Source organism: Notamacropus eugenii, chromosome 3, assembly GCF_028372415.1.
Source record: "Notamacropus eugenii isolate mMacEug1 chromosome 3, mMacEug1.pri_v2, whole genome shotgun sequence".
Lineage (NCBI taxonomy): Eukaryota > Metazoa > Chordata > Mammalia > Diprotodontia > Macropodidae > Notamacropus > Notamacropus eugenii.
In genome coordinates, this window is record NC_092874.1 from 24275830 (window position 1) to 24296524 (window position 20695).

Consider the following 20695-nt stretch of genomic DNA (forward strand, 5'->3'; position numbering starts at 1 on the left):
AGGGAGAGTCCATGAGATATGGTAACTGATTGGATAGCAGGGAGGTTGAAGGTGATTAGGAAAGATCTGAGGAAACTCCAAGGTTTCAGGCCTGGGAAAGTGACATCTCCAAAGTGGGTTTGTGGAGGAACACAATGAGTTCGATTTTGGACACGGTAAATTTGAAATGTCTATGGGATGTATAGTTGAAGATATCTAACATTTTGTTGCTTTGTCTTCCCTTTATGTTTTGTCTTACCTTATTAGGATGTAGTTGATAGTCAGCACAATCTTGTTTTCCTATATTTTGTATCCCCAAAGCTTAGCCTAACATCTTAGCACATGTAAGTATTTGATAATCACTCCATCTAGATCTGGGACTTATATGCATATGGATGATAATTGAACTCATGGGAGCGGTTGAGATCACCCAGTAAAGGACTCATCACAGGGATTCAGGGACACTCATTGGTAGGGGACAGGAAATCAATGAGGGTCCAACAGAAGAGACTGAGAAGGAGCAGTTCTATAGGCAAAAAGAGAATTGGGAGTAGGTCATGTCATAAAAACCCAAGGAAGAAATAATATCTAGGAGGTGGGATTAGAAGGCTCAAATGTTTCAGAAAGGTCAGAAAGAAGGAACATGAAAAAAGCTATTGGATTTGGCATTTAAGAGACTACTGGTTAACACAGAAAAAGTGACAAAGTAAGAAACCTAATTGCAATTGAATTTGGAAGACAGTGAGAGGGAAGAAAGGAAGTAGAGGGATGAGAGTAAATAGATTTTTTCTAAGAGTGTGGCTATGAAACAAAAGATGATAGCTTGAGGTGGGGTGAAGTGAAAGATTTTTTTAATGATGAGAGAGACATAGATATATTTCTAAGTAGCAGGGAAGGAGCCAGTAGGTAGAGGCTGGAGGTTTAAGAAAGAAAGGGGCTGACGGAAGGGAGGATACAGGAAACGATGGACTTAAGGACAAAGGTTGAAGACTTGAACTTGGGAAAGAGAAGGACCACTGCTTTGTCAAAGACTAGAGTAAAGGAGCAGAGAATATAAGATAATATGGAAAAAGTTTTGAGGAATAGAACTGAGAAGAGGGAGCTTGTAAGAGACAGTTGATATCTTCTCAGTATGTTTCCTGATGACATCTTCTCCTACGAGAAGAACAATGGACAGAACTCAGGAAGACGAGTTTAAATCTGGTCTCAGACACTTACCAGCTGTGTGACCCTGGGCAAGTCACTTCACCCTGTTTGCCTCAGTTCCCTTATCTGTAAAATGAGCTGGAGAAGGAAATGGCAAACCTCTCCAGTATCTTTGCCAAGAAAACATGACTGAAATGACTGAACAGCAGCAAAGAACAAGGTAACAAGAGTGGTAAAGGGCACTGAGATAATAGTAGTAGTAGTAGTAGTACTAGTAGTAGTAGTAGTAGTAGCAGTAGTAGTAGTAGTGGTAGTAGTAGTAACAGTTGACATTTATATAATGCAAAGTTCTGTACATACACTATCTCATTGGAGCCTTTAAAAAGCCCTGGCAGGTAGGAGCTGTATATTATCCCCATTTTACAGATGAGGAAACTGAAACTGAGGTTAAGGTACTTGCCCAAGGTCACACAGATAGTATCTGAGTCTGGATTTGAATTCAGGCCTTCCTGACTCCAAATCTAGCACTCTTTCCTGCTGCGTCACCTACAAATCATTTGAAGGAATGGGACATTTAGGTTGGAGAAAAGAAGATTTAACAGGAGCATCCCAATTGTCTCTGTGCATTTGAAAGACTGACACATCAAGGGAGTAAAATGAATTTGTTTAGCTTCATAGAGCAGAATTATGGCAAAGATTTAGACTTATTGTTAAGAAAAATTTCCTAAAGATTAATGTTAGGCCAAGTGAAGTGGGTGTCTTGGGGTGGTGGGTGGTTAACCCTTGTTGAAGGTCAGATGCCCTCTTCTGGTGGAAGCTGTCAGAGGAATCTTGATTAGGTGAAGGAGGGACTTGGGGGCCTCTGAAGCTTTTGCCAACATTGAATGTCTATAATTCTGTGAAGATTGTGATCCTGTGTGACATTCAATAGGGAACGGAGATGAGAAACACACTGGCGTCCTGGCTGAGCTATCTCTTCCTCTCAGCCTTGTGTCTTGCGCAACTTTGAAAACCATGCCATCTTTGCCTTCATTCAAGTATCAACAACTGTATTGACTACACCCCACACTCCTCACAGGGGCAGTTCCAGATCTTCTCTCCTCTCCTCTACCTTCTCACAAAGAAGCTTCTCTCCTTTCCCTCTTAGGAGATTCATTGTTGCTGTGCAGTTGTTTCAGTCACGTCTGACTCTTTGTGACTGTGTGGACCATAGTATGCCAATACTGGCCATGGGGTTTTCTTGGCAAAGATACAGAAGGGGTTTGCCATTTCCTTCCCCAGCTCATTTTACAGATGGGGAAACTGAGGCAAACAGGGTGAAGTGACTTTCCATCGTGCCACTGAGTTTAGACTGTATCTATTCTAAGCAGAAGCGGTCCACTTCTTATCAAATACACCAAACCTCTTGACTGGTTATTTTTTTTCAAACAGGAGTGACAAAATATGAGTTATTTTCAGCTCACATATTCTTTCATCTTTTCCTTAACACTTTTTAGAGTATGTGTACATGTACGTGTGTGTGCTTTTGTGTGTCTACACATAGGTGCATGTGTATGTGTGATGGAGATTTATGGCTTCAGTTTATGTCAGTGGTATTCTTTCCTAGCCTCTGAAAACACATTCATGTGATTTATAGCCTGGAGTGTGCAAAAATACCCTTGAAATTTATTTGGGGGTTTATCTTGGATTGAGGAGCTCAAAGAAATAAATAAACTGAAAGAATGCTTTGACTCTCTGATGTAGACTCATGTCTTGGAGAACTGTCAGCTCTTGTAACCTGCCCTATAATGGATGCCATGGATGACTGTGGGCAAGACAAGAGGGGGGAATTCATCTCCTACCATGCGGAGGGAGGTGGCACCAAGGGCCCCTGGAGAATACTCAGAAAAGATGGTGGGTTGGGTATTCAACCCTGATCAGTCATGTGACAATCACATGCATTGTTCAGTTCCTTCCCTGCCAGCTCGGTGCCCCAACCACTAATTATATCCTTGCTTCTAAAAACAAACTTAGGAAGCCCAATTCTTTCAATCCAGCTTAATTCAATTTAGCCGTTTATTATGCACTTAGTATGTGCCAGGCACTATGTTAGAATTTAGGAATATTGAGATTATGTTGAGGAGGAAGGAAGAGAAGGGGAGGGGAAGGAGAAAGAGGAGAAAGAGGAAGGAGGAGGAAAAGGAGGAAAGAGGAGGAGGAGGGAGAAGAAGAAAAATAGCATTTCTAAAGTACTTTATGGTTTGTGAAGTGCTTTACAAATATTATCTCACCTGATCCTCACAACCACTGTATAATTTAAGTGGTATTATTATCCCCATTTAACAGTTGAAAAATGGAAGCTGAGAGTTTAAGGAAATGGGCCAGGGCCATACAACCAGCTAGTAAGTATGTGAGGTAGTTTATGAACTTGGAGCTCCCTGACTCCCAGCTCAGTTGTCGATTCACCCTGACCTAGCTGCCTCATTAAAGTCAATGCCTGCCTTTGAGGTGGTTGTTGTTCTTCATTCATTTCAGTCCTGTCCAACTCTTGGTGACCCCATTTGGGGTTTTCTTGGCACAGATACTGGAGGGGTTTGCCATTTCCTTCTCCAGTTCATTTTACAGGTTCAGCACTCCCTACATCATGCCACCTAACTGCCTCTCTAAAACTATGATAATAGAGGAAGTTCCCTCATCTGGGTATTCTCTGTACAAATGAAATCATAAGTCTGGTAAAAATAAGTAGATAGATAGATAGATAGATAGATAGATAGATAGATAGATAGATAGATAGATAGGTAGGTAGATAGATAAATGGATTAATGGATGGATGGATGAATGGATAGATGGATGAATAGATGGACAGGTGATATGTAGATACATAAATACATGAATGAATACATAAAAACAAATGATGAATTTGCATTGATCACTCCTTATATCACTTTCCTTGTCCCCAGTGTGTTACATGGCAAGTATTAAGGATTGTCAGGAGTTTATACTATAATAAAAAGGAAAGTTTTTCTTTATCCAAAAACTAATAGTCCCTACAAATGAAAATCTATCATTTGATCAAGTGATTCAGTAGAGCAGTAGAGATTTTTCATTGACTTGTAGGAAGATATGAGCATCACATAATTAATATCCAGGGACTTGTATAATTGTAAATGAAAAAATTGCTTCAGTTTTTGATACTCTGCAGTCACTTTAGAAAGTGAGATCAATCAGTCAATTGACAAGCATTTATTAAATACCCAATATATAATTTCTGTGCTAGATGCTAGAGATCCAAAAACCAGAAAGGAAATAGTTCCCTGCCCTCAATGACTTTACAGCCTATTGAGAAAAAGAAAGTGTAGACATTTAAGTAAATACAAAATATTCTTGGTTATCTAAGAACTAGAGTCTAAGACAAACATAGGGTAGACGTAAAGAATCTAAGGATGTAAGGAAAAAGCATTGGACAACTGCGTAAATTCTTTCCTCCTTGGACTTTCATCCCATTCTAGTTATCTTCCAGACTCTGGTTCTATTCAATCATTTCCTTTATTTACTCTTTTTAAAATTTTGCTTTTCAAACATTTATTGCCATATTTTATTTTGATGCGTCAGGTACTTCCTAACACCCAAGCCAACCACCTTACAGAGTACATTTCCTGAAAAATTGTTTCTGGATGGGCAACAAAGAAAAGGAATGCACCCTTTAATTTTGCCAGCATGGTGTTGGTATTTATGGTCATAGTTGACCAGATTTTTGTTACTTCTCCATGTTGACTTTGTTGGCATTTTTATATACTTCACACAAATATTTATGTTCACATATCATATAAGTATTTCCTGTTTATATATTTTATATGTTTATTTGATTATGTGTCCTGTTTTTTTGGTTCAGTCTTCATTACATCATAGCAGTCTTCCCATACTTCTTTGAATTCTTATTTGTCTGTCCTTCTAACAGAATAATATTTCGTTACCTTTACACAAACCATCATGTGTGCAGTGACTTGAGCTTTTGGGCCCATATTTTGTGACTAGCTTTAGGTTAGCATGAATAATTCTGCTATGAAGTTCTTTGTGTATATGCTTCTTTACTATCAGTTTCCTTGTCCCAGTTGCGGAATTTCTAGGTTAATGGTTTAGTTTAGGAGCACATGAATTCATATTGTTTTCCAGAAGAGCTGAGCCAACTCATTTCTCACCACATACCTCTTCCCACCCCCCTCAACTGTCCTTATGCTTCCATTTGGTTCTTGGTCCTCTACTCACTTTACAATTTCTCCATCAGAGAACACATCTGTTGTCATAGTTTGAAGTATTATCCTTAAGTGAAGAAAGTCCAACTATACATTTACTCCCCTTATCTCTCACCAGAGTTTCAGTCTTGTATTTCCAACTGACTTGTGTCCACTTCCATTTGGATATTCTATTTCCACCTTAAATTCAATATTTCCCAGAACAAATACTTAATCCCTCCCACCATAGGCTATACAGCCTCCTTCTGTTCTTCTTTCTACTAAAAGTAGCCCTGTCCTTGAGTTACACATCTTGAGGTCAGTTTTGTTCCTCCCACCTAGAGGCAGTCAAATGTCACAGTGCTGGAGTCAGGAGGACCAGAGTGCAAATGCCTTAGATACCTACTAACCACATAACCCCAGGGCAGGGAAGATGAAGAGGGTGTAGATTCCAGGCTCCGAGGCAGCCAGTACAAAGCATGTAGCCTGAAGGTAGTGTCAGATGTGAGAAATAGCAAGAAAGGGGAGTCAAAGCTCTCATACATACCTGCTATAACATACCCAACAGGGGCCATTCATCCTTGGCTTGAAAACTTCCAATGAGCTGGGATTCTACTACCTGCTACTACATTTCATTCCATTGACCCTCCGGGCTTCTGTGGTCTAAAAGAGGGAATTAGATAATGACTTAGAGAACAGTAAAACACAATAGAATGTAAGGACATTAGTCTTACATTCGATAATTCCTTTGCCCCACTGAACTTGCCATTGCAATTGCCCTTGGAAAATCAGCAGTGTCCATCAGAGGTGCAAATTCCCTCCATTTCTGATTCGTTCTCAGGAATGAAGATAAACCAACAAGGCAATGATTTCCAGTACTGCCCTTTCTTATCCTTCCCTCTTTCTTTTCTTTTAAATTACTCTCTGCTTTTACTGTGGTTCAGTCTGCTAAGTCCTTACTAACCACATTGTACAGTGAGGTTTTTACCTTGCCAGAGGGTGGCTCTCTGATGGCTTTCAACATGGCAGCCAAGTTTGGTTTTTCTCCTCCTGATAAACTGACCCTCCAAAACTCATGGGATCCTTTTTGTTCATTCTAAGGTTGAATCATAGGAGTACAGTAGAGAGGGAGAGAGAGACAGAGACAGAGAGAGACAGAGACAGAGAGAGACAGAGAGAGGGAGAGAGAGAGAGAGAGAGGATAAGTCAGGAATCTAGAGATACAGAGAATGTATTTGAGAATTCTCGTAGTCTGTTGTGCCCTACTGTTATTCAATGTTCTGATGTATAAGATTTTTTCCTTTTCCACTGGCATTTCATAAGTAGGTCTGTATTATTCCCCTATAATGTGCGTTCTGGAAGTAATTAACAATCTGTCTTCTAAGGTTTAAACATGGCCACTTCTGCATTTTTATATTCTTTGTTTTGGTTTTTGCTGACCTGCAGATTTGTGACTAATGCTGGTCATTTATAAGAGCAGGCTTTTTCTTTTCAACAGCAGGGAAAGAATAAATCTCCTCAAAGTCACTGTTGTTTTATTCTATATTCAGCAATATAACTTGAAGCAATATTCTAAATATCTTTAGGGAAAATTTAGTGCTGTTTGTGAAAGGTACCTGATTAACAGCCCTGGGTCCCAATTCTGTACAATCCAGGTTGTGTAGATTATTTTACTTAAGTCTTTCTGCCCTGGCTGCCTATATTCTGGGCACACCTTTCTTGAGTATTTATCTACCCAAGTTCAAACATGAGCTAGCAACTATCCATTTGTACATGGTTGCAGTAACATTTTTGTATCTTCAGGGGCAACTGGCCCCGATGAATACTATCTGATAAAAAAAAATTGTGTAATAAAATATACCCTTTCTTTCCTCATGATTTAGAAAATACTAGTACATTCTAGGAGAATTCCATTTTCTAGGGAAAAGGCACCCCTAAAAAGTTTGTTGACAGAGAAAGTTAATGTACTTTTGACTAAAAAGCATTCCAGATTGGAGGTAAGAGGGTTATTTCCAGTTTGATAGTACGAGACACTGCACACTAGAGATATTTTTCCCAATGAATTTTCTATGCTCAGTCCATTCTCCCAATCCAACAGGGTTTTAGGTAGAAAGATTTTTTTAAAGATGTTGCAGTAAGCAAAGGTATTTTGAAATGCTTTGAAAACTTTGATGGATTAGTAGTCTCACTGGTATGGACACTCCCCAAAACATGTCAATCTATCTACATCTTCTCTGTAATTCCCATTCTTATCATTTCATAACCCTACTCCAACCTCCAAGACTCTCCTCCAACATATTACAAACCTGTCTTTTAAATGTTAGCTTTTGGTCTACTGTATTATCCCCCTTTTTTGTTTTTTGAGATTACATCTTAGTACTACTTTTTCTCACCTTTTTATTGACGGTGAAGGCTACTCCATTTTTTCTAAGGACTTTTTGCCCACAGCAGGGTATATAATAATCACCTGAATGAAATTCACCCATTCTCATTCGTTTAAGTTCACTGACACCCAAGATGTCAATGTTTGGTCTTTTCATCTCCTGTTTGACTACATCCAGCTTACCTTAGTTCACAGATCTTAGATTCCGGCTTCCTATGCAATACTGATCTTTACAGCACTGGATTTTCCTTTCATCACCAGACACCTTTGCAGCTGAGCTTCCTTTAGGATTTGGCCTGGATGCTTCATTAGTACTGGAGCTACGTGGAGCTGTCCGCCACTCTTCCCCAGTAGTGTATTGGACCTGAGGGCTTTATCTTCTTATGTCACCTCTTTTATCATTATAATACTGTCCCTAGGCTTTTTTGAGCAAAGGTACTAGAGTGGTTTGCCATTTCCTTCTCCAGTTGATCACTTTTTGTCAGAACTCTCTGCTATGACCTATCCATCTCGAATAACCCTGTATAGCATAGCTCATTTTTCATTTCATTGAACTAAGAAAGTCCTTCCACCACAACAAGGCAGTGGTCCAGGACCTGGTCCCATTGCTTCCTGGCAAATGAAGGGAGAAGAAATAGAAGCAGTGTCAGATTTTATATTCTTAGATTCAAAAATCACTAGACAATGACTGCAGTCATGAAATTAAAAGATGCTTGTTCCTTGGAAGGAAAACTATGCAAATCTGGACAGCATACTAAAAAGTTGAGATATCACCTTGCTGACAAAAGTCTATATAATCAAATCTATGGTTTTTCCAGCAGCAATGTATGGCTGTGAGAATTGAACTATAAGGAAAGCTGAGCACTGCAGAATCAAAGCTTTCAAATTGTGCTGGAGAAGACTTGACAATTCCTTGGACAGCAAAGAGATCAAATCAGTCAATACTTAAAAAATTAATTCAGACTATTCATTGGAAGGACAAATACTGATGCTGAAGCTTAAATAATATGGCTGCATAATGAGAAGATAGGACTTTTTGGAAAAGACTGTGATGTTGGGAAAGATTGATGGCAAAAGGAAAAGGGGATGACAGAGGAGGAGATAGATGGTGTCATGGTAACAATGAACATGAGCTTGGACAGACTTCAAGAGATAGCAGAGGATAGAAGGGTCTGGCATACTGTGGTCCGTGGGGTCATGAAGAGTCAGATACCAGTGAACAACATCCTTTTTAATATGATACAACTGACCAGCATCCTTTCCCAGAATCACATAGCCCTAGTCATAACTTTAATGCCATTTTCCTGCATATAGCTAATCATTGGTAGCTCTGCTGTTTGCTATCTCTGTGACCTTGGGCAAGTTGATATGGAGGTTGAACTAAATAACTTAGGTCTCTTCTACCTCTAAAATTCTATGATCTTATGATTTTATAATTATGAATATACATTTACACAAAATCATTCATTACTCATAATCCCAGCTTGGTTGACCATCTTCAAATGTCTAATGTTCCTTTTCTCCATCCTTCCTTCTTTCCTTCCCTCTCTCCCTCCTTTCTTTCCTTTCCTTTCTGCTTCTTTTCTTTATTCCTTTTCTTCCCTTCTTTCCTTCCTCTCATCCCTCCCTCCCTTGCTTCCTTCCCTGCCTCTCTCCTTTCATTCTTCCTTCCTTCCTTCTTTCCTCCCTCCCTTCCATTTCTTTCCTCCCCTTTCTCTTACATTTTTCCTTCTTTCCTCCCTCTACTTTTTGAGCACTAAGTGTGTGCATCTAGGAAGCCCAGGGATTTCTCCCTCAACTTGGTTCACTGAGACTATGCCAACAGAGCACCAGCTTTGACAGGTCCTACAAGATGCAAACACTCTGAGTTCAGTCTTAGCTATAGACTGCATCCTCTGTGGACTATTCTAGCTGACTTCTGCAAAAACTTGTCAAAGGGGAGGCCACAGGAGGATAGAGTTTTTTCAAACACGGCAACTTTCAAAGATATATCACAAAGTCAGGGAGGGGGCGGGATTTGCATTAGAAAGGGAATCCCCACATAGAAGCAACATAATATAGTAGAAAGAGCAGTCAATTTATTGTTAGAGTGCCTGGATTAAATTTTGATCTCTCCTACTTATTACCTTGGGCAAGTTATTATACTTTTCTGAACCTCAGTGTCCTCTTCAATAAAGTGAAAGAGTTTGACTCAACCCCCAAGGACCCTATAACACTAAATACTTGTTTATTAACTCCTATTAATCACTAAACATTTATTAAATACTTACTGCGTGCCTGGTACTTTCCTAAGTCCTGGGAATATACAAGAAAAATCAAAGCGGGTTTTGCCTTCAAGGAGCTCATGCATTACATATATGTATAACTGAGCTGATTAAAGGATCCCTTAGAAGCAATGATATTAGTGGCTAAAGGGACTGGGAAAGTTCTCATGAAGAAATGTGGTACTTAAACTAAGTCTTGAAGGAGTCCAAAATTCAAGAGTGAGGAGGGAGAACTTTCCAGGCATTGGGCCAGCCAGTGCAAAGAAGCTAACCAAATTCATCATCCAATCCAGATCCTAGTGATCCCAAGACATTCTCCTTCTTTCCTCAATGAGCTCAGTGCTGACTCAGTTTCTTCCTCCTCCCTGTCTCCTGTGCTCATATGAGGGAACTTCATCATGCATACTGATACTCACTAAATTGCCCTGATTTCCTCACTCTTCAATCAATTCAGTTTCCATGACCTCCTCCTCTTCTTTGCCCCTACACACAGAATTGGTTGTAGCCATCTTGCCATCATCAACAAGGAGACCACTTGGAAATTCCTTTAGCTAATCATACTGTTTTGTCATTCTGTCTTTCCCTAAGCCTTATTAACTGTAACACCATCACCCTCATTACCACTGCTTTTTCCTATTAGAACATAAGCTCTCTGGTGGCAGAAACTGTCTTGTCTTTTGTATTTCCTATATCCCTAGCACTTAGCACTACAGCATGTGGTAAGAACTTAATAAACTCTCCTTCATTCAGTCTTTTTCCTAATCCAATGATGTTGTGATTCAGTGTTTCTTTGCAAGGACTCTTGTGTAGACAGGACAAGTGCAATCAGAACAGACATTGTAAACACCCTGAGGTCAGGACCATTTCTCTTGATGGGCCCCACATTACCCAGTGCCAGTCCCTGCCCATGGCACTCATGTGCTCACTAGCTGCCTCCTGGGTGTTCTGCTGGGGAAGCAGAACAGACACAGTCTGTCTCTCTGTTCTTGGGAATCATCCATGTGTCTTCAAGCATGTAATCGGGAAATTGTAATTACCACCAACTGGGACATTGCTGAGGGCTTTCGCTAATATTTGACATTGTAAAACAAGGGAGGAGGGGGTGGGAGGTCTTTTCTACACAGGGCTAGGTGAGATTTTTCACCTCCATGTCTGAGTCCCTTTGTTAGTGTCACTCCCGCCCTCTGGTGGCACTTTTTGGTCCTTTCCATCTTGGAGTTATAAAACGAGCTGGTGAGTCTGAACAGGGTGACTGCTGATGGGAAACTTCAGATGTCTTCCAGTCAGCAAGCAAGAGTATCTGAGTCCACCAGACAGAGAAAGGGCTCCTTAGCGGGGAACTGGGGGCTGTGAGCGATTCAGAGAACTCGTAGCCACATGTTTGTATGACTTAGATGGGGGATTATTCTCAGTATGAAATAGACACCAGATTGTCCTTTGGTCTTTTCAGCTGCATCTCCCCAAGACAAAGCATGACAAATGTCAGTGGTGATCATCTTCAAACAGAAAAGGCAGCACGTGTGTGCGTCTGTGTATGTGTATGCGTGTATATGTAGAGCATAATTAAAGTAGGAGATATCATCTTCCGTCATTGTCTTCTCCCTCTCCCCTTACTTTTCCCATCATCCCTCCCCTATCTTTATCACTCCAGATGCTGAAGGGCTGTGCCCCCATCTGACCCTCCTCACCCTACCCCCACAGACAATGCTGCATACTCCTGACCATTCCCATCTTCTGAAAGTTACATGTCCCTTTCATCCCTTCAGTCTTCTGCTTTTGTCCTTTACTGATTTCATAGGAAAGACAGGGGATAGAGTGCTGGACTTGGAGTCAGGGAGACCTGAATTCGAATCCTACCTTAAACACTCATAACCTGTGCAGCCCTGGGCAAGTAACTTAACCTCCTTGTGCCTCATTCTCTTCATCCATAAAATCAGGGGTTTGGACTCCATGAATTTCCAGCTTTAAACTTACTACCCTATGATAAAGGAGCTCATGTCAATATGTTTGGTTTAGGTGAGGTTCTTGGGGGGAGGACTAGACAGGTAATTTCATAAATATAGGGAACTTCCAATGAGGAAATGCCATTTGCCAGTGTGGATTTGTGCCCGCTCTGCAACTTAGAGGCTTAGGAGTTATCTAAAGGTCCTCAGACCTTGAGTGACTTACCCTGGTTCCCTGAGACATTATGTGTTAAAGGCAGCTCCCTGCCTTTGAGGAGTTGGTTAATACTAAACAGTTAATGGTACTCTTCCTGGATAACATATTTGCATTTTTAAAAGACATATAATGCCTCAGCCCAAAGAATGATAATAATGATAGGAATTTTAGGCACTGTATAGAAGGTTGGTGAGGAAAATATAGAAGGGACTAGGTAGCACAGTGGATAGAGGACTGGGCCTGAAATCTTCATGAGTTCAAATCCAGGTTCAGGAATTCAGTAGCTATGTGACCCTGGGCAAGTCTCTTAATCCTGTTTGCCTCAGGATGTAAATGAGTTGGAGAAGGAAATGGCAAACCACTCTAGTGTCTTTGTCAAGAAAACTTCAAATGGAATCACAAAGAGTTGGATATGATTGAATCCCGGTAACTATAGATAAAAAGAACTAACTTAAGTAGGAAGGAGGCCAGTAGTAACAGCTTTTGAGGATTTATTATGATGTTAAAAAAAATCTTTTGTTACCAACAAACTGTGCATATTATTATAATGATTGCCTTTCAATACTTGATGAAGCAGTGAGTCCAGTCAATGTGTGTATACCTTTACAGACAAATATCATAACTTCTTGTCAATGTCATAGTCTACAAAAAAGTTGATGTCACCCAAAAACTCATTCCCCATGGCCAACCCATTTCCATGGCTATTCTTTAGACCAGAACTTCTTAAACTTTTTCCTCTTGTGAGCCCTTCAGAGCTTCTTAAACTGTAATCCTATACAGGGTCATGACCCACAGTTTAAGAATCGCTGCAGGTGCTCATACAGCCCATTACTGAATCCAGACTCTAGGCCTCTCCAGCTTGGTAGGACCTCCTTGTGCTTGTACTTTGCTGGCAAAGCCTTCACCAATTTCTCATGAGGCACTGGAGGAGAGTTTTATTCCAAGATTGGAATTAGTGAACACTGACAACAATTGAGATCAATATAATAATTAGGTGATTATTTATTTACTCTTGTTTCTAAGAGAGGCATACTCATGATATGAGTGGGAAGGAGCTTGGACTCTGTATCAGAAAGACCTTGGTTCAAATCTCAGCTCTGACCTGAAACCCTGGGCCACTCTCAACTTCTATTTCTGAGCAAGCGGATGGGTGGAAAGACGGATGAGTGAATGAATAGATAGTTGGATGTGGATGGATGGTTAAGCTTTCTATGATCCCTGGCATAACAATCTACCCTACTTGAGCCATATGGAGGGCTGGAGGTGGGGGGTGGGTGTTCACATACTTATATGCACTTTACAGGGAAAGTTGAGATCATTTCCCAATTCCAGTCTCTGTACTTATTGACACCAGGGTGTAAAGCAAAGGCTTAATTACAGGACTTTCCAGTCTGGGTTCAGTTGACTGAATCTCCTCTGGCTAATTTGCTTCTTGTCAATATTTTGAATAAGTCTTGTGTCCCACAAGTTTTTCATGGCTGAGAAATAAGAGAAGCAGTTGCCTAGTACTGAATGTTCAAATGTGGACAATACAATAATGCGCATTCTTTGGGCTTTTGTCAATTATCATGTGACCTGTTTATACCCAAGACTGAGAGTTTGCTCCACCGCTTGATAGGATCTTGCTCACCTTAGTTATAGGTGAAACAGAACTCAGCTCGATAGTAACGCTGTCCACAGCAAATATAGGAAATAGAAATATTGGGTTATAGGAAGCAAATCAAACCAAGGAACTCTTATTTTTCACATGCTTCTGTACCTAGTAAGATTTAGAACTCATAGGGACTTTAGAGATCATTAAATCTAACCTCCTTTTTTTTTACATGTGAGGAAACTGAGGCAGAGAGGTTAACCAATTTGCTGATGTCACATTAGTAGTAAATGTCTGAGGTAGGATTTGAGCTTTAATTTCCTGATTCCCAGTCTAGTACTCTATCCACTGCACCCCCTGGCTGCCTCCATAGAATTTTTCCAATTGTAATGTAGTTGACCAAATTGGTCATGGAATCATTTCATATATATATATATATATATATATATATATATATATATATATATATATATATATATATATATATATACATATATATATATATACACACACACACACACACACACACACATGTGTATATATATGGAAATTTGGCTTTATACAGTCTAAAAGGGAAAGATAAATTCCCCTTGACAGCCCCTCAAATACTTGAGGACAGCTATCATGTCTCCCTTGAGTTTTCTCTTTTCCAAGCTCCACATCCCCAGTTCCTTTAAATGGTTCTCATATGGCACAGCATCAAGGTCCTTTATAATCCTAGTTGTCTTCCTTTGGTGACCTCTAGGTTTTCTCTAATCCTTTGTTGTGACTGTTATGCTAGCTGACCCTGAATTCATCCCAAGGCTCTTTCTAATTCATCATCACCCTTTCTTGGAACCAGATCACCTTGGGATTTATCTGTGGCTCTGAAATGGAGTTAAGAGGACTGGATGAATTCAGGTAACAGAACCACAGAATTTGAGAGTTGGGACAGACCTCAGTGGCCACCAAGTCCAAATCTACAATTGAACAAGAATGCTCTCTGCAATTTGGTCACCTTGGCTTTGCTCAGTTCCCTCCCAAGGCAATCCATTCCACTTTTGTAGAACTCTTCATGTTGGGTGGTTTTTCCTTACTGAAGAACAGAAAGTCACTTTACTGCAGCTTCCATTCATTATTCCTTGTTCTGTCCTCTGGGTCCAAACTAGGCAAGACTAATCCCTCTTCCTGAAGACAGCCTTTCAAATGCTTGAAGACAGCTATCATGTCCCCTCTGAGTCTTCTCTGGTTCATAACCGACAACTGAAAGCAGATCATACTTGCCACAATAAAGAGTGAGTTTCCCCAAAGCAAAACCCAAGTTGATTTTAGATTGCATCAGCTCCTAAGTCCTTATGGTTGATGGTCTCTTATTCTTATATTTGTCCATTCCTGGATTTCTCAGTGATCTCATTTAGTAGCAGTATTGATTGATTTTTACTACATTCTAAACATTAGGAACTATCCAATCATGTCATATAAGCAAGCTTCTACTTTGTAATCCCTTATAACGGAACCCAGAAAATGCCTTTTAAACTAAAACTTTCTCTGTGCAACCTTAGACCAAGAGTACTTTTTTAATTGTGTCAAAGGAGATGGGATTTGATTAGTCCTTTATTTGTGCACCTTTTTATAAATGAAAAAAGTTTCCTTAAATTGATTTTAAATTGAATTTGTCAAGAAACTTAAAAAATGTTATTAAGCTTCCCTAATTACTTTGCTTTATTATGTGGGAATGAATATGCTGAGAATAAGTCAGAAATTTGTATTTAGAAAATGTTCTTAGAAGTTTCAAGTGACCTGAAATACAGAATGTCCCAAAAGGCACTAAGCACTAAGACTTTTGGGACTCTATTTCTATATGGAATAATGCTGAATAAGAGAATTTATCCAGTATCTTGCAATCATTCCAACTTATAAAATTTTGATTCTGGCAGAATTGGAGCCCCCAAGAGATTGGCTTCTGTAGAATGAGTTAGTCAAATGGTGTTTTCACCTTTTCTACCTATCTTATATCTTCATATTCTAATAACACAGATAAATCTTTTCTAGGCAAAGGAAGGAAATTGTTTGTTAACACAAAATTTTTCAATAAAAAATCCCTTTGGGCCGTTTCAGCTTAGTCAACCAACTTTAGTTTCATTTGCTTGTCAAGTTTTGGTTGATAAATTTCATTCGATGAATTTAGCTAGTTAATTTTTAAGTTGGTGTGAAATTGTTTTACTTGGAAAATGACTAGCTCCAGGCAGCAGATTTCCAACGAACTGTCCTTAGGGTTTAGGTTTATATACTTTGAGAGAAGTTGGAGGGAACAAGGGAGAAATGTGGATGTTGAATGAAGATAAGATTATCTCCTACAAAGTTCTAGCTCATGTTTTGAGTTTCCCCACAGTGAGGTATCTATGAGCAGTTTCAGAGATCTGTAACTTGACTTTAAAAATGGACCAATAATTCAAAAAGTATGAACAAATAATTCTCAAAAGGAGAATTGAAAAATATTTACAACCATATGAGAAATGCTTCAGATCACTGATAATAAGAGAAATGCAAATCCAAACAACTCTGAGGTTTCACCTTACTCCCTGCAAATTGGCAAAAATAGAGGATTCAGCATATCCTGTGAACATTCCCCAAACATCCCAAGTGCTACAGACTCACAGTCACCATCTTGTAGTTTGGACCCACCTCAGAAGTGAAAAAAATAGCAATCACTAAAGAGACAATCCCCTAACATTCCACTAAGTTCCCCTTTAATCCCAAAGATGCATGTGAGCACCCAGGCTTATTAATACTCTGTTGAGGAGAAAAGACAATATGGCATTTGGAGTGTGGCAGCCTCCTTCCCCTCAGACCCATAGTACCTGAATGGTAATACCAGAGATCAAAGTCCAGGTGTCTTCCTCCCTTCTCATGGCATTATGTCCTTGGTTTTCCTCCAACTTCAGTGACCATGTGCATGTTCCTGTTCTCCCCCAGGAAGCTCCTGCCCCGCAGGAGTTCCCAACTGTCTTATAGAAGACTGGAATTAGTCTTCTGCCAAACTCTGGGTTCCTAGGAGGACAATACTCATGGCTTCTGCTGACTCAGGATATCCTCTTTATCTCTCTAGAAAGCCAACTTTGGAGATTGTGCTGCTCAGGAAATCCCTGCACCTCTATTGCAGGAGGCTAGAGCTAAGGCGCCCAAGAGATTCCTTCAAAAAGTCATCATTCAGAGCCTCTTAGTACTCAGGGATCGGTATGGGAACATAGGCTTCTGGAGTCAGAGTATACCTGCCTCTGCTGTGTGCCTCCCCACAAGGCAGTCTTTGGCTTCAGCTCTCAGGGTGAAAGCGAAAGGGATAAATCAGAGCTGCAGGGTCTGTGCGCTTTCTTTTATGTATGGAGAGGGAGGGAACAAGCATGTTTCAATTTTTAATTTATGGAATACAAGTATTTCCACAACGTAGTACAATAAAAAAGATGATTGCACATGAAACTACAAATCTATGCACAACTCGCTCTTCCTTTCAAATATACAACACAATTATTATGTAAATTTCTTTCTTTTCTTTTGTTTCTTCCCTCCCTTCCACCCCTCCCCCCACTCTGGAGATGGCTACCATTAGACATTAATAGGTATGTATATATATATATATATATATATATATATATACACACATGCACACATATGTGTGTATATACATATACATATGTATGTAGAATTGTTCTATACATACTTCCATTTATCAATCCTTTCTCTGGTTGTAGAGAGTATCTTTCTTCATATGTCCTCTATAATTAAATTGAGTATTTATAATAGTCAAAATAGCGTATTCCCTCAAAGTCATTCTGAAAACAATCTTGCCGATACCGTATGCAGGGTTTTCTTGGTTTTGTTCATTTTGTTCTTCATTATTTTGTACAAATATTGTCATGTTTTTTGAAGATCATTGAGCTCATCATTCCTTACAGCACAGCAGTATCCATCACACTCATATACCACAACTTGTTCAGCCATTCCCTGATCGATGGACATCCTTGCAATTTCCAGTTCTTTACCACCACAAAGAGAGCTACTGTAAACATTTTAGAACATGTAGGCTCTTTTCCTTTTCCCCTAATCATCTTTGGAAATAGACCAAGCAGTAGTATTGCTGGGTCATAGGATATAGGTAGTTTAATAACTCTTTGGACATAATGCTAGATTGCTCTCCAAAATGGCTGGAACTAGAATTTATTAAATACCTACTGTGTATTGGACGCTGTGATAAATGCTTTACAAATAAGGCATACTGTTGTGGTAGCCACCCACATCTTGGAGGGAGCCCCACTCATTGATGTTTACCTTTTAGTCCTTCTAACAAAGTGCCAATGGACTTAAACCTGCCCCCTATGGATAAAGACTTTCAAAAGACCAAGAAAAGGCTCACTTTTGTTATACACACAAACACAAACACCACACACACACACACACACACACACACACACACATACACACACCTGTGTTCTGAACCTATAATATGATTGTATAGGATGCTCTCAAGGCAGAAATGCCCTCTACCAAGGAAGATTGACAGCTCTTTTGAAATGTATAATCCTACAGAGTTGCCTATACTCATTTGTTCATTGTTTCTTTCTCTTCCTTCCTTCCTTCCTTCCTTCCTTCCTTCCTTCCTTCCTTCCTTCCTTCCTTCCTTCCTTCCCTCCTTTTCTCTCTCTCTCTAATATAATATATATACAATACATATGTATATGTGTGTACATATGTACACACATACATATTTACAGACATATATGTTATTCAGACAAATTCCTGTTATGGTCTCTGGTTAACGTTATATGATGTTATCATGGCATTTCTGAATGAAAACAAAATCCAATGGCCAACGACGTCTATAGCTGCTGTTCTGCTCCCTACATCTTAATTCCCTTGTTTCCAGGAAGATCTAACAGAGCTTATTTTAGTTACTCTTATCAGGTCTTGATTTCGACAGGTCTATTTACATCAGTAATAAATGTTGCTCACTAAAATAGTTCCTCCCCCCATTTTCGCCCCCCCCACTTCTCCCCAAAAAAGGGAAGAAAGAAAATGTCAAGATGATTGCTGAGCTCATTCTCTTCATTCACATTTTGGATAGCTTCCCATTTTTATAAATAAAGCCTAACTTCCCCTTTCCTTCCCCCAACATGAGAAAACATAATCATGTTAAAATACCTGAATTCTCCCCAATTCCTCATGCTGTAATTCTCTCCCTTCTTATCTCTGCCCCCTGGCTCCCCTGGCTTCCCTCAAGACTCAGCTGAAGTCCCACCTTCTGCCTGGATCTGCTTCCATTCCTCCATAATCTCAGTACTTTCTCTTGGAGGGCAGCTAGGTGGTGCAGTGAATAGAGCACCAGTGCAGGAGTCAGGAGGACCTGAGTTTAAATCTCACCTCAGACACTTGACACTCACTAGCTGCATGACCTTGGGCAAGTCACTTAACCCCAATTGCCTCATCCTGGGTCATCCCCAGTCATCCTGATGAATATCTGGTCACTGGATTCAGATGACTCTGGAGGAGAAGTGAGGCTGGTGACCTGCACAGCCCTCCCTCACTCAAAACAAAGTCAAGTGCAAGTCATGTCATCATTTCCCTGATGGCATGGTCTTCTTTGGCAACAAAGGATGAACACACATGCTTTCCCTCAGAAATTAGATGTGATTTTTCCTGTCTAGAATCCTGTTTGTAAATTGTTGTTTACGTGTTGTCTTCTCTATTAGACTGGGAGATCCTTGAGAGATGGGACTGACTTTTATCTTTGTTTTTACTCTCTACCCTCAGCACAGCGTAGGCACTTCAGGAATGCTCGTTGACTTGAATTTAGAAGACGTTACATTACATTAGGGAATAAGTAGTCATTTGCATATTATTTGCTTCCAAAAAAGAATTGTTCATAGTGTTTGCTTGAATAGCAAACTCCCCATTTTCATTCAGAATTGAATTCTAATTTTAATTTGTGCCCTGTTCAGCAGAACACACTGTATGTGGAAAGAGAGGGGACAGACTGCTTTCCCCAGTTGCTACAGAACGGGATACCAACAAGAGATCTGATGGGCTGTCCCTGGTTGAGATGGCATTATAAAAAAAAAAAAAAAAAAAAAGCTAGTGCTCCTCTATCAATTTTCGCCTCACCTCTTTACTACCTCCAAGAAGCTATCCTCTTCTAGTCTGGACTGACGGACCATTTCAGTCATGTTCAGCATTGCTGCAGTCATATAAGCCCAGACAGAGATGCTGGGTAAATACAATGTATTTCGGTTAAATAGACCAAACCGAGTGAATAAAATGTGATATTTACCCATTGCACCCACGGCCATCATCAGCTTGTCTTATCCTCTTGCTGCTGCACGTATCACTACTCTAATCAAATATAAGCATCTGCTAGAAGCAAATAAACTCGGTTCCCTGCAAATACAAATTCTCACGAACACCTGAAAATGGTAATGAAAAGGAGAGGCAGAGTTAGACACCGGAATGCTCTCCGATTCTGGTAGGGCCCTAGGCATTCAATTAAACACTAATTTATATGCCAATCTCAAATGTATTACTAAAAAGAATAATGATAACATATAGAACACTGAAAAATAATAAGATGATTTGCAGATAATTCTGTATATTGGCTAGGGGAAAGACTAAGGCAAGGCTTATCATTTTTGTTTTTTAATTGGAGAATTACTGGGATTCATAAGGGAGTTAGTAAAATAGTTTATAAATATTAATCCAAGAATGATAGAATTGGGGATGAAAGTGATGTTGTTGGACATGCATCCAAAACTCTCACACACATTTTGCAGATGAGGAAACTGAGGACCATGGCAATTAAATGACTTGCTTGCCTAAGCTCATTGCAGCCTGAACCATTGAATGATGGGATTCATAGAATGTTAGAGATGTGAGGATTCCCTGAGAGATGATGGGATCATAGATTTAGCTCTGAAAGGGACCATAGGGTGGCATC

General features: G+C 39.8%; 1 protein-coding gene and 1 long non-coding RNA gene across 9 annotated transcripts in view; one reads left to right on the forward strand and one right to left on the reverse strand.

Annotated features, from left to right (window-relative positions):
- Positions 1–20695, forward strand: part of GADL1 (glutamate decarboxylase like 1) — a 201236-nt gene that overhangs the window by 131230 nt on the left and 49311 nt on the right. The window lies entirely within an intron of this gene.
- Positions 1–20695, reverse strand: part of LOC140532555 (uncharacterized) — a 79570-nt gene that overhangs the window by 39423 nt on the left and 19452 nt on the right. For 5 of the 6 annotated variants that reach the window (XR_011976578.1, XR_011976575.1, XR_011976576.1 and 2 more), the window contains exon 2: positions 5884–5999. This is a non-coding gene — a long non-coding RNA (uncharacterized lncRNA). Of the gene's footprint in view, positions 1–5883; positions 6000–6324; positions 6433–20695 lie in introns of all 6 variants that reach the window. The other variant, XR_011976574.1, reaches the window with a different exon arrangement.